The sequence below is a fragment of the Nelusetta ayraudi genome, unplaced genomic scaffold (assembly GCF_046127955.1).
Source record: "Nelusetta ayraudi isolate G7.1 ecotype Tasmania unplaced genomic scaffold, CSIRO-AGI_Nayr_v1 ptg000174l, whole genome shotgun sequence".
NCBI lineage: Eukaryota > Metazoa > Chordata > Actinopteri > Tetraodontiformes > Monacanthidae > Nelusetta > Nelusetta ayraudi.
Genome location: NW_027466223.1, coordinates 620,358 through 632,015, shown reverse-complemented (window position 1 = coordinate 632,015; position 11,658 = coordinate 620,358).

Below are 11,658 nucleotides of genomic sequence, written 5' to 3'. Positions count from 1 at the left end.
AGCCAGTAGATGGCAGCAGAGCGCCGTCGCTCGGCCACTCGCCGGGGGTTCACTGGGTGCATTATGACACGATTCTCTCCATCAGCTGCTGTCCAGCTCTTCCCCCGTCACCGTCTCACTGTACGGTGGCTCGAATCCAACAAAGTGGATTAACTGCGTGAGGCCTCGTGCGCGCGCTTGTTTGCGGGCACGCGCGTGTCTGTGACCGTAATTAGGAATTAATCTTATCGTTTAACAGAAAAATTTCAATTTCCCACTGGTGTATTAATTGTGTGTACCTGTAATTGGGCTGCTTCTTACTTCCTAAATGGACTTTTTTCCCCCCCTTTCCTCCCTCTGCCTCTGAACTGCCAGTAATTGCATGCTAGTACGGCGAGGCTAAAGCCATCTCCCAGCAACGGCGCAGACATGCAAGACGTACCGAAATCACCCCGGACTACCTTCGGTTTCTTAGAATAATTATATCATTAGCTTAGACCAATAAAAAAAAAAAAAGAAGAAAAAGAAGAAGAAAGAAAACCTCACAGCCACACGCTGACGCCTTTGCCCATGCGAAAGAAAAAAGCAGCTTGTTAATCGTGGCTATAATTTTCCTCTGACCCTGATTTGCGTTGGGAGGCATGCGCACGTCATTGGCTTCCCCTTTCCTCCGAGCAACGAAATTAGCAAATCCAATAATTTGGGTTGATTTAAGAATGCAGGAGGAGACGGCGGGGTCATGTGCTCATAGGTAATCAATACTAATTACCATTTCATTTCTGCCTCCACTTTCCTCCCCCGTCTGCGCAGCAGATCTCGTCCGACTGATTAAAGGTTGCAAATGAAAGGGGGGCGGGCGTGCGGCCCAATTCTCAGAGGCACCGCCACGAGCTCAACAATTGTTAAAAAAAAATAAATAAAAAGAGCAAAAAGTTACGGATTCTGAATCCGACTCAACCGGGGCCCCCTGTTGGCTTTTGCGTTGAAAACACAAACTTTGCAGGCGCTGGTTGCCGAATGGAACCGGAAGCAGCATCGCAAGGAACGTGTTTTCCAGACATCGCAGATATGGAATCTGATAACAAACCCGGTGAGTCGCACTCCACAATTCGGCGGGCGAGCGGCGAAAACACTTCCTGCGCTTTGAATCTCCTCTGGACAATTAGGAAGGCCATGCAGGCATGCGGCGCTTCAGGACCCCATTAGCCTTTAGCGATGTTTCACTCCGTCTGTCCACTGAGCCCGAACTCACTTATTAGTACAAGGTTGGTAGTTTGTCAGGGAAAGCGATTAGCGCAATCTACATGTGAAGACACCCCCCTCCCCTCCCGCCCCCCTCCCCGCCACCAACTCCAACACTCTCACTCCCACACTCCCACTGAGATCGCTCCGATCTAAAGAATTGGCATCGGCGTGCTTAATGGAATTGGCTTTTCATCATTCCGGATGCTGTTCTCTCCGGACGGAAGTGACTCGCGGCCTCTTATTTACTTGTTTCCACCCGCGTGACGAATGGCCGCAGTTGGTGGGGAATTACGTCGGGGAGCCGGCGAACCCCGGTCCTCCGCGTCGAAAACCGGGGGGGGGGGGGGGGGTGCTCGGGGGAGTGCCGAGCGTCACAGACCGCGAGCGCCGCTTTGATGTATTGGAGTTAATATCTTCCTGACATTTCTGAGGACAGATTTTCATCACTGGATTTGTTGGTACGTTTTGGAGGCTTGAGTGATAAATGAGCCGTTAGCGTCGCTTTCCTCACCCTTGTGTCTCCCTTCTCGCAGAGGGAAAAAGATGTGACTGAGATTGTAAATGTGTGCCTAGTGTGGAGACACAGAGGTAATTCCGTGTGTGTGTGTGTGTGTCTGTCTGTCTGTGTGTGTTTGTGAGTCTGGTTTGCTTAGCGAGCCAGAGAGGGCGTGCAGGCGGCAGAGTCTGGCTGCAGAAAAAAAAAAAAGAAGAAGAAAAAAAAAAAAATCGACAGCGGCATTAGCGGGAGTGACATTAATTTGACAGAGCGCTCGCTAACATGTGAAGTCACCAGCGGTTCATAATATTAATATTAACTCGGCATTAACATGCAGGGGGCTGTCTGTCTGTCGGGGCCAGATGCCCGGCGTTGTCGTGGCGACGAGCAAGCGAGCGAGCGAGCGAGCGAGCGCTCGACGGGAAAAGCCTCATTCTTCTCGTCTGACTCGCCGCTGCTGACGTGCTGAAACTCGCGCAGCCACTCGGGCCGAGGGCCGGCAGAGAGAGCCGAGTCTTGAAGGGATTGCTCACTCATCCCTTTTGTATTCTTTTTTTTTTTTTTTTTATTGGCTCGGGTGACATTTTCTCACGCGCGTAACCGCTCCGGAGTTTCACAGTAACCATGGACTTGAGCTTCAGGAGGACGTGTGCCTAAATGCCGTTGTGCGGTGTAATAGAGGTATGCGATACTGCAAGATTGGGTAGTAATCCAGTACTAGGATAGGAACATTATATTAATTCAAAAGAAACAAAAGGAATAAAAAAGGAAAAAAAAAAAGACAAGATATGGTCCAAGTCTGTGGTAATGCAAATACAGTAATCAGAATAGACAGTGAGAACCTCAAGCATCCATTTCTTGGAATTCTTTCAGGCACTCAAACTCCGCAGTGACGCAGGCTAGCAAACATCCCCCCAGAGCATCAATTAGCAATTGGGTGGAAATGCGATTTTAGGTTAACTACCCCTTTAACATCACAGGCGAGTGTCGCACATAAAAAAAACGTCTGCCACCGCCGGTCTTTCTCAACGTGACGAATGGGCCGCGTTCCATGGGATGACGGCGAGGAGGGGAGGGGGGGGGCTTTCGCGCAATCATCGATGGGTAAAGCCGTCGGCTGTTTAGTTCCCGGCCATTAACGCTAATCAGAAAGCCCCTTCACCTGATAAGGACCGCGGTGGTCGTCGACGGACTGCAGTCGCCCACATCTCTCTCTCGCGCCGGTATCGAGCGGCCCGGAACGGGTCGCAGCCATAAAGGTGATAAAGAGATTTGAGGCGAGAGAGGCTGTAGTCTCGGCCACAGAGCTGGCGGGCGAAAGCGTTGCATCGCTGTGTGAGAGCCTGGCCCCGGGGGGAAAACACCGGCTCGCAGACACACGGAGGTCTTTCCAGTATGGATCGGGTATTGACAAAACCTCATATAGGATGCAGTTATGCAGCAGGTAGCCACTCTGAGCGAATGCAGATCATGGAGGGAGGATGGGGTTGGTGCATTTAGAGCAACCAAGTGTCGTAATCAAATGTGCAGTGACGTGTTTTTTTTTTTTTTTTTTTTGCATGTTGCAAACAGAGGAAGACGACAACTGACTCTGGCTTAAAACATCCACACAGGTATTCGAAACTTGCAAGGTGCACGTGAGAACCGGAAATTGGCAGGCGCAAGTGTTCTAAGTGATACGTTCCGGGTTCTCGTGGTATCGACCTCATTCTTCAGCGGTGAGGCGGCAAGTCGACCTCGTGCACCGGGTTCACAACAACTCCAAAATATTTCCACAGAGGTTAAAAGGTCCAGTACGTAAAACTTGGCGTGATTTATGATTCTCATATTGGTGAAAGCTTAATACACTACCCAGAGATACATTAATAAAAGTTTATACTCACAGTACAATAAAAGCAGTTTGGTTATCCTGCGTTTAGAGCCACCATATTTCTACGGAAGCCTGGTGTGGACAATCCAGCCCACCTGACGACGCGCTTTGCATTCAGGGTGACTGCTCGCGTCTTCAAATAAACCAGCAGAGAAGAAGGTAGAAGAGGTATCCAGGATTTTGTGCGCAGGCCACTGTAGTTCACTGGCAAGCTCGGGGAAGGGAGCGTAAACAAAAGAGCGCCGCAATCTCGAGTGTAACCACTTGATGTCGCCGTTTCTTCTCCAAATCTTCAAATATTACACACTCAACCTTTAAGTGCTGACTTACAACGGAAAGCTAGCAACATATTCCCCCGGTGGCCAAACGCGTCATTGCAAATTTGACTAGCGTTGCTCTACTTCCATAACTATGACTTCAATTAGGGTTCTTGTTTTGTCTTTTTTTCATTAACTGGATATAAAATGTTTAAATATTGAGCTTCAGAGATGCTGAGAGAAGGGATTTTTTTTCTTCCCACCCCTCCCTTTGATCAGAGCAGCCGGAGTGTTTCCCATATTTTAAGACTTTATGTTAAGTTATTCCGCGATACATGCTGACTGCAGCTACATTATGAGCCTCGCAGACATGAAAGTGGTATCAATCGTGCAAACAGACATTAGCGAACGAGACTTCCTAGAAAGATCAGGCTAGACGTCGTCCTTGGAATGCGCAAGTCGCCGGGTCAAGTTCGACCATCGGCCTAAAAATCGATTTTCGGGACTTGGTGGTGAATTGCGTGTTGCCGATGCTGCAGTAGAAGGTTTACATCCAATTGGCCAAATGTGTCTGGAATTTAGGGACTCACTTGAAAATGACAAAATATTGTCTCTGTCTTGGTGAGGCGTCATCCTGTCTCCTCACTGCTCTGCCGGAGCGACCGTTTCTTCAAGCGCCTCTCGTTTCGCCTCCGCAACCTGCTCATCCGGCCTGTCTCCATCTGCTGCGTCTTCCACCTGCTCGTCACCCAGGAACACTCTCATTTTTTTTGCCTCGTGGTACGCCGGACAGCGGCTGCACTGCACCCGGTCGCGCGACCGGAACCCGAGGAGTCACCAGGATAAGAAGCCCCAACCCCAAGCTCCGGTTCCTCAGAAGACCGATGTAGCACAAATAGAGAGAGAGGGAAAAAAAAAAAAAAAAAAAAAAATCCACTGTGTCCTACTGCAGATTTTTCCATCGCTTCATACATGCATAATTCAATTTTATATTTTTATGTCTCTAAATATTCATGAATGATAAAGGCTCAGGGCAAGCTGGCTCCAAACTTGGCGTATCTTGTGAAGAACTTGCACGTCTGCGTTGCGCCTTTTCAGCCGAGGTTGTTTTTTTTTTTTCTTCTTCTTCTTCTTCTTCTTCCCGCTCCACCCAAACCCGCCTCCGCCCCCCGCCCCCCTTCTTGTTTTTGGCTATAAAAAGCTCAATATCACCCACTCACCAATGAGCACCGGCTTATTGTGTTACACCAATACAGCTAAATAAAATAATGAATTCACGGCTCGGCGCGAAAGGCGGACGGTGGCATATTGAACATTCAAAGAGTGGGGGGTGGGCGGTGGCGGCGCGGGGGAGAAAGTGGGGGGGGGGAACATTCCCAAAATTAATTTTCATCTCCAGGGTTCATGCATTTTTAATGGAGAGCGCTTGAATATCACAGGGTAATACGAGCCCGGCGCGGCCCGGGCCTGGCGTGGCGCGGCGCGGGGAGAGGGGCCGGGGCTTTGCGAGGAGAAAATAAACGGCCGTCATCGTTGTCGTGGGCATTGAGTCTCTGCAGAGCCGCAAAACAAAATAGCCAGAGCTGCTTTGATGAAGAGGAGTTGGAGGGGGAGGGGGAGGAGGATGAGGAACGGAGGAGCTCGCTGCCGAGGTTAAACATTGGCAGAAGCAGGCGCTCCCTTCGGATGCTGTGGCTGCTGCCGTCTTTGTTTTTAGCGGGGGGGTGGATGGGGGGAAGTGAAGTGGGGAGGGGGCGGGGGGGGGGTGGCTGATTGGAGCAGGGGATTGTGGGATATGATGATGGCAGGAAGAAGAACCAGAGTCGGGGGTTGGGGTAGGGTGGGGTGGAGGGGGGGGGGGTTGCGTAGGGGACTGAGTGACAGTAGTTGACAAGCCCTGTAGAGGACGTCCCATGAGGCGTGTGTGTGTGTGTGTGTGTGTTTGTGTGTGCGTGTGTGTGTGTGCGTGCGTTACTTCCACCCCCTTCCCGAGTGAGTAAACACATCACAGGTTCGGCACCATGCAAGCATAGCACGCATGCGCGCACGCACACGCACACGCACACACACGCATGCACACGCAGGCATGCAGGCAGCGTGGTGGAACAGCATGAGCCCAAAAAGGCAGCGCCTCGTGTTAGCGCCGTTAGCCGCATCCCGCTAGCTGCGGGGCCGACGGGGTCGCCCCGCCGCGTGCGTCTGTCCCCCCCCCGCCGCCGCCACCTGCGCACCTCGGGATGCGGCGCCACAGCCCGCTCACCTCAGCGGAGCCTCCGCCGCTCATCCTGCATTCGGCCTGCCTGTGACGGAGGGAGGGGGGGGGGGGGGGGAGCGAGTGAGTGAGAGAGGCATGAAACAGCGTCGTCATGCTGAACAGAATTTTAATTACAGAGCCTCCACTCCCTCCCTCCACTCCCTCCCTCCCTCGCACGCGTGCGCGCTCCCAATTGGTCTGAAATAACGGCGGAGTGGAGGGAGGGGAGGGGGTGGGGGGGGGGCTTTCTTTCTGCGGGGTTAGACGGTGCCATTAACACGGCGGAATCAGAGAGCGCCGCCTGCAAAAAGCCAACACATCAGAGACAATATTCACGCCGTACGCAGCGATTCTCGCCACCTTTTGCACGTGCCCCTGGAAATATGATGTCAAATATTTCCTCCAATGATAATAATAATAACAATAATAATAATTATAATGATGATAAATGATTTCACTATCTCACTGCCAGAAGGTTCAGGACTAGTGGCTTTGAATCCGATCGCTAGCCAGTCAGCACAGGCCTGGCCTTTCAAACGCGCTGCTCGTCACTTTCAGTTTTGGGGAATTTTTGATTCTTTTATTTGCGTCCTCTCCGCCCATTAGAATAGTCTGTATGTACATATTCATTAAGCTAAAAGCGCCAAGGGGACGTGCGGCGGCATCAGAGCGCCGGCTGCCAAAAAAAGCCCCAATATCAGAGGCAATACTAAAACACCGTGCGGCGGAGCTACTCCGTCTCGCCACCTTGAGTGACAAAAAAAAAAACTAAACAAAAAAAAAACAAACCCCGGAAATATGATGTCAAACATTTTCTCCTAAAGACACGAGGCATGTCTCGGCTCTGGGGAGAGTGCCATGAAAAAAAAGGAGCTATTTTGCGTTGACACTCCCGGAGTCGGTGATGAAAGGGTAGTTGGGTGGGGGTGGGTGGTGGGGGCTGAGGTGCAGCCTGTCAGTCAGTCAGTCAGTTCGGAGGAGAAAATCCCCCCGGTTCCCTCCACTGCCAGCCGCTCAGGGCTTCAAGCGGCGGCAAAAAGGCTGATGTTGATCTGAATAAACTTGCTTGATTAGCCGCCGCCGCCCCCCAAACCCCAACCCCCAACCCCCACCGCTTACCCAAACCTTTCCGCTCTTCCCTCCTACACCCCCCCATGCCCCTCAAGAAAGCCGCCATGGCGAGCTCTTTTCTGACAGCTCAGGCGCTACGGCATTAACTCAACTCCTCCTCCCCCCCCCTCAGCGGGGCGCCGACACACTGCTTGTTTTATTCCCCATCCGCTAAATTGAGTCGTAAAGACTTATAAAAATAACGACGGGATTGGACAAAGACCCCCGCCCCCCACTTTTTGTGTTTTAATCATAAACTCCCCTCTCGCTCTAGCTCGTCTTCCCCTTGCTCTCTTTCCCATGAGTCCCTCGTGGGCTGTTTGTCGATCCACTAAAAAGCTGTGACAACGTTAACAAGGAGGGGGGGGGGGGGGGTGGGGGGGGTTATGTTTGATACATTTATATGTGTGTTTTACGGTTGTTGGCAATTTGACGCAGGTATGTGCAAAGCTGAGATTCTCTTCCTGCAGTCGGAAAGGTGTTTGTCGATCCGCTAAAAAGCTGTGATAACATTAACGAGGATGGAGAGGAGATAATGTATATGTATATATATATATATATATATATATATATATATATATATATATACATATACATATGTATATATACCCACACATATATCTACATTTATACACACACACACACATATACACATACATATATATACATATACATACATACATACATACATATATATACACACATACATACATATATATACACATATACATACATATATATATATATATATATATATATATATATATATATATATATATATATATATATATATACATATATATATATATACATATATATATATACATACATATATATATATATACACACATATATACATATACATATATATATACACATATACACACACATATATATATACACATATACACACACATATATTTATATATGTATATATACACACACACACACACACACGGTTGTTGAGAGATGGAAAATGGAAAATTGTGAAATGTGTGACATTCCACTCTCTGGGAGGGTGGGTTGGGGTGTGGGAGGCGTACATGGACGCACGTCGAACATATGGACACGGAAAAACCAAGGGCCTGCCCAAACAAGTGCGAGAAGTGCATCTTTGTGGCCCCGGCGTGAGAAAACACACAGGAACTCCCCACCCACCCGGGAGGCGAGTTGCGAATCAATCTCTCATATTCTCCGTCTCCTGCTGTTTACTCGTTAACCATTTGGGCACTGATCGCTACTCCAGTGGCAGTTAACCCGTGTTTAACAAAGGCTCTAAAAATGGAGGGGGTTGTAATATTCAGGCGGCGGCGGCGCAATTCATTAGGCGCAATTTGGTGAGCGCGCGCCTCGTAAATCACCGACCCTCTCGTGGGCGGCGCGGCACGCCGCCGATGGCAGAGGCGTAAAAATTGTGGCGCAATCTGTGAAATCCTCTCCCTCCCTTCCCCTGCGCGTATCGCCCACAGCAAAGGAAGCGGGAGGCGCCACGCGTAGCCACGTTGAAAAATGCATGCGCTGAAGAACGTGTCCCCTGGCTGGGGATCGTGCACACAGGTGGAGTCGCTTCACACAAGGGGGCCAGATTTACTGAGATGCCTGCGCTACACAGCACGCACAGGCAAATAGAGTGAGAGTCTTGCTGGTTTGCGTGTTGAGGGTGATCTTCTGAGATTGCCTGCGCAACAGTTGGTGAGACCGTTCAATTGGAGTGAGGAAGTTGCGCCCGGTCCACCACAGAGAATGTGAGGACTGCGGAGTGACTGCACGTGACGAGCAACAGTGACCAGGACTGTACGGTGTGACAGGAGCCGAAAAACGATTGACTTTGAAGCGCATGGTCATCAGGACAGTTGGACCATCAGTTGGTGTTGGTCAGTGAGGTCTGGACTGACAGGAGACATCACTGGCATGAGGGATTTAAACCATGGTCCTTGTTCACGGGCTCGGTCCCTAATAGATGCATTCACGATCCGGCTATCGAAGCAAGTGGCTTTGAGTCAGATGGCCCGTGTCTGCAGCCCGGTCAACATAGCGCCAGTCTTCCAAACGTGCTACATAAAAACGCGAGGCTTGCGGCCGCAATCAGTTTTGGTAATGTATTTACGTCCTCTACGCCCAGTATTTTGAGCGTTCTGTCAGAAAGGCCTGTATTTACATATTTATTCAATTGAAAGCGCGGAAGTAATGGTCCGCGCCCCCCCCCAGCCCCCCCTTAGACCAGCTACATCGTTAGCTAGCGCTTGCAAGTGTGGTTTTTGTCCATTTTTCTCCGCGCAAACCTTGAGTCAATCAGGCCCAAAGGGTGTTCAAGAAAGAGAGACAAATTGCACATCCATGAATGTATCGCTCAAGGAAGAGTTCCATCAAACTGCGCGACAGGTTTGACAGGGGTTATGAGGTAAGCCGCCTTTACTCAAGTGATGCGTGCACTCACTTGTACAGACCGATGTCCAGCCTCCCAGTCTCCTCCTGGGATCAAACCAGCTTGTGTTTGTCTCTGCGTCCGTCCGCACCAGTGTCCCGCGTGCACGCGTCCATGTGCCTGCATCTCCCCCCCCCCCCCCCCCGCTTAAGTCAGGTGCAAAATTCACTCTGGCAAATCCTTCAGGACCCGGCCAGGCGTGAAGGGCGGACGCGCTCAGTCTACTGAACAACAACAAAAAAGCTTTACATGCAAGCGGTGTCACTGTGGACGTCGCGTCACACTTGTCTCTGCTGAGTGTAGTGGACGTCTGACAGTTGTTTCCCGGAGATGCTGGAGGTGACCTCCTGAAGCGTTGAAGGGCAACAACCCCTCCAAACTAGGACTCAAGACTTTTCCGCGCAGCTCTGCCGTCATGTCAGACAAACAAGGACTTCCAGTCTGACCAGAACAAAGAGCCCTATATAGAATCTAAAAGCTGTGGTTCTCGTGAGACCACAGGACTATTTCTCATACCCGTCCGTGTTTCATACCCGTGAAGAACACTCAATGCTTACTCACAAAATCCATAAAACCCAGAATGCTGGAGCGATCATTAAAACTACCAGGTGGCCCTAGTTCGAGAAATACCATGGAAAAAACCCGGTTTAAGCAGTCGCTTCAAAAGCTCAAGATGTTGTCCAGGGAGACAATATAGGTTACAGATGTCTAGAAATAGAGAAAAGGTGTCTGCTGGTAGATATTTTCATTTAATTTTCTAAACCAGAGACTGTGTTGAAGTATTTGATAAAAATCTCTCCCTCAAAAGCGGTGATAAGTGCCATCAAAGAGGCTTAAAGAGCTTCAGCACCTTTGGCCCGACGCGGAAAGCAGTTTGGTGCGGTATCCCCGAATGAATGGCTGCACTAAAACATTGCTGGTGCCAGCAAAAATGTTTGAGGCATTTTGATTGGGGTATATTCCAGAGAACCCTGTTTTTTTGGTGTTCTTCCCAACACGTCAAACTGGGAAGATACCCAGGAAAAGCTGTAAGGACCATTTATCCTTCCTGCTCAGGGAATACAATACTTCTTGCAGGAGAGAGACCTCTGGAGCACCCTGCTTATCCTGCCGCCACTGAGGTGTGATGATAGACTATTGAGATGTACAACAGATGGAGTGTTGATTCCTCGTAAGGTTTCAAAATGCAACCAAGCGTGCAATTCACACGAAATAGCAAACTCTTTGCAAAAATACTGCAACTGAAATGAACAAAAGCAATACGATTCTTGAAAGTTTTCTGTATTTTACTTGTATTGGTATGGCTCTGCTGCGATAATCTAAGTGTTTGGGACTATTGTGGTAGTTTTACATACCCAGCATTCTAATACTATAGGCTCAGAAACAAAAGTCCAGCTCTAATCTTACCAAGCTACTTGAGTCCACAATAAGTCAAAGTTTCTTAAGGCATTGCAATGTGACAGACTGTGTTTTTTTGGTAATATATTTCAGTTTCTTTTGCCCTGTGTTATGTAACCGTCATGGTCTCTGTGTCTGACTAGCGGCTAACATCTCATTAACTGAGTGTTGGTGGCGAGTGGCAAGTGGAGTCATTTGCCTTTCCTTATTGCCCGCAGGCTAGCGAGCTCGGCGTCGAAGCGAAAAAGCCACTGTTTACTTAAGCTAAGTGAGCCGAGGCTCCCGGCGAGACATTAATGTGTGCCGATGGTGGTAAACACGATCAAAGACACTGGCTGCAGACGACACGGTTCACAACAAGCCGCTGTATGTTTGAGGACAAACAATCTTATCAGACCGTTGACAGCAGGATCCTTCGGCGACGTGGCAACATTCCCTTTCAGGGTTTGTTCTCGCTCTTGGCCTTGATGAAATGTGCACAAAATAGTGAAGCGCTAGACCTCTGTAATGGCGGCAGAGTGGAATTTTGGGACACCTACAATGCTTTGAAATTGAAGACAAAAGCAAAAAAAGAAAAACAAGCGCGACAAAAAAAAACAAAAAAACATCAGCCTTCCTTTGGTC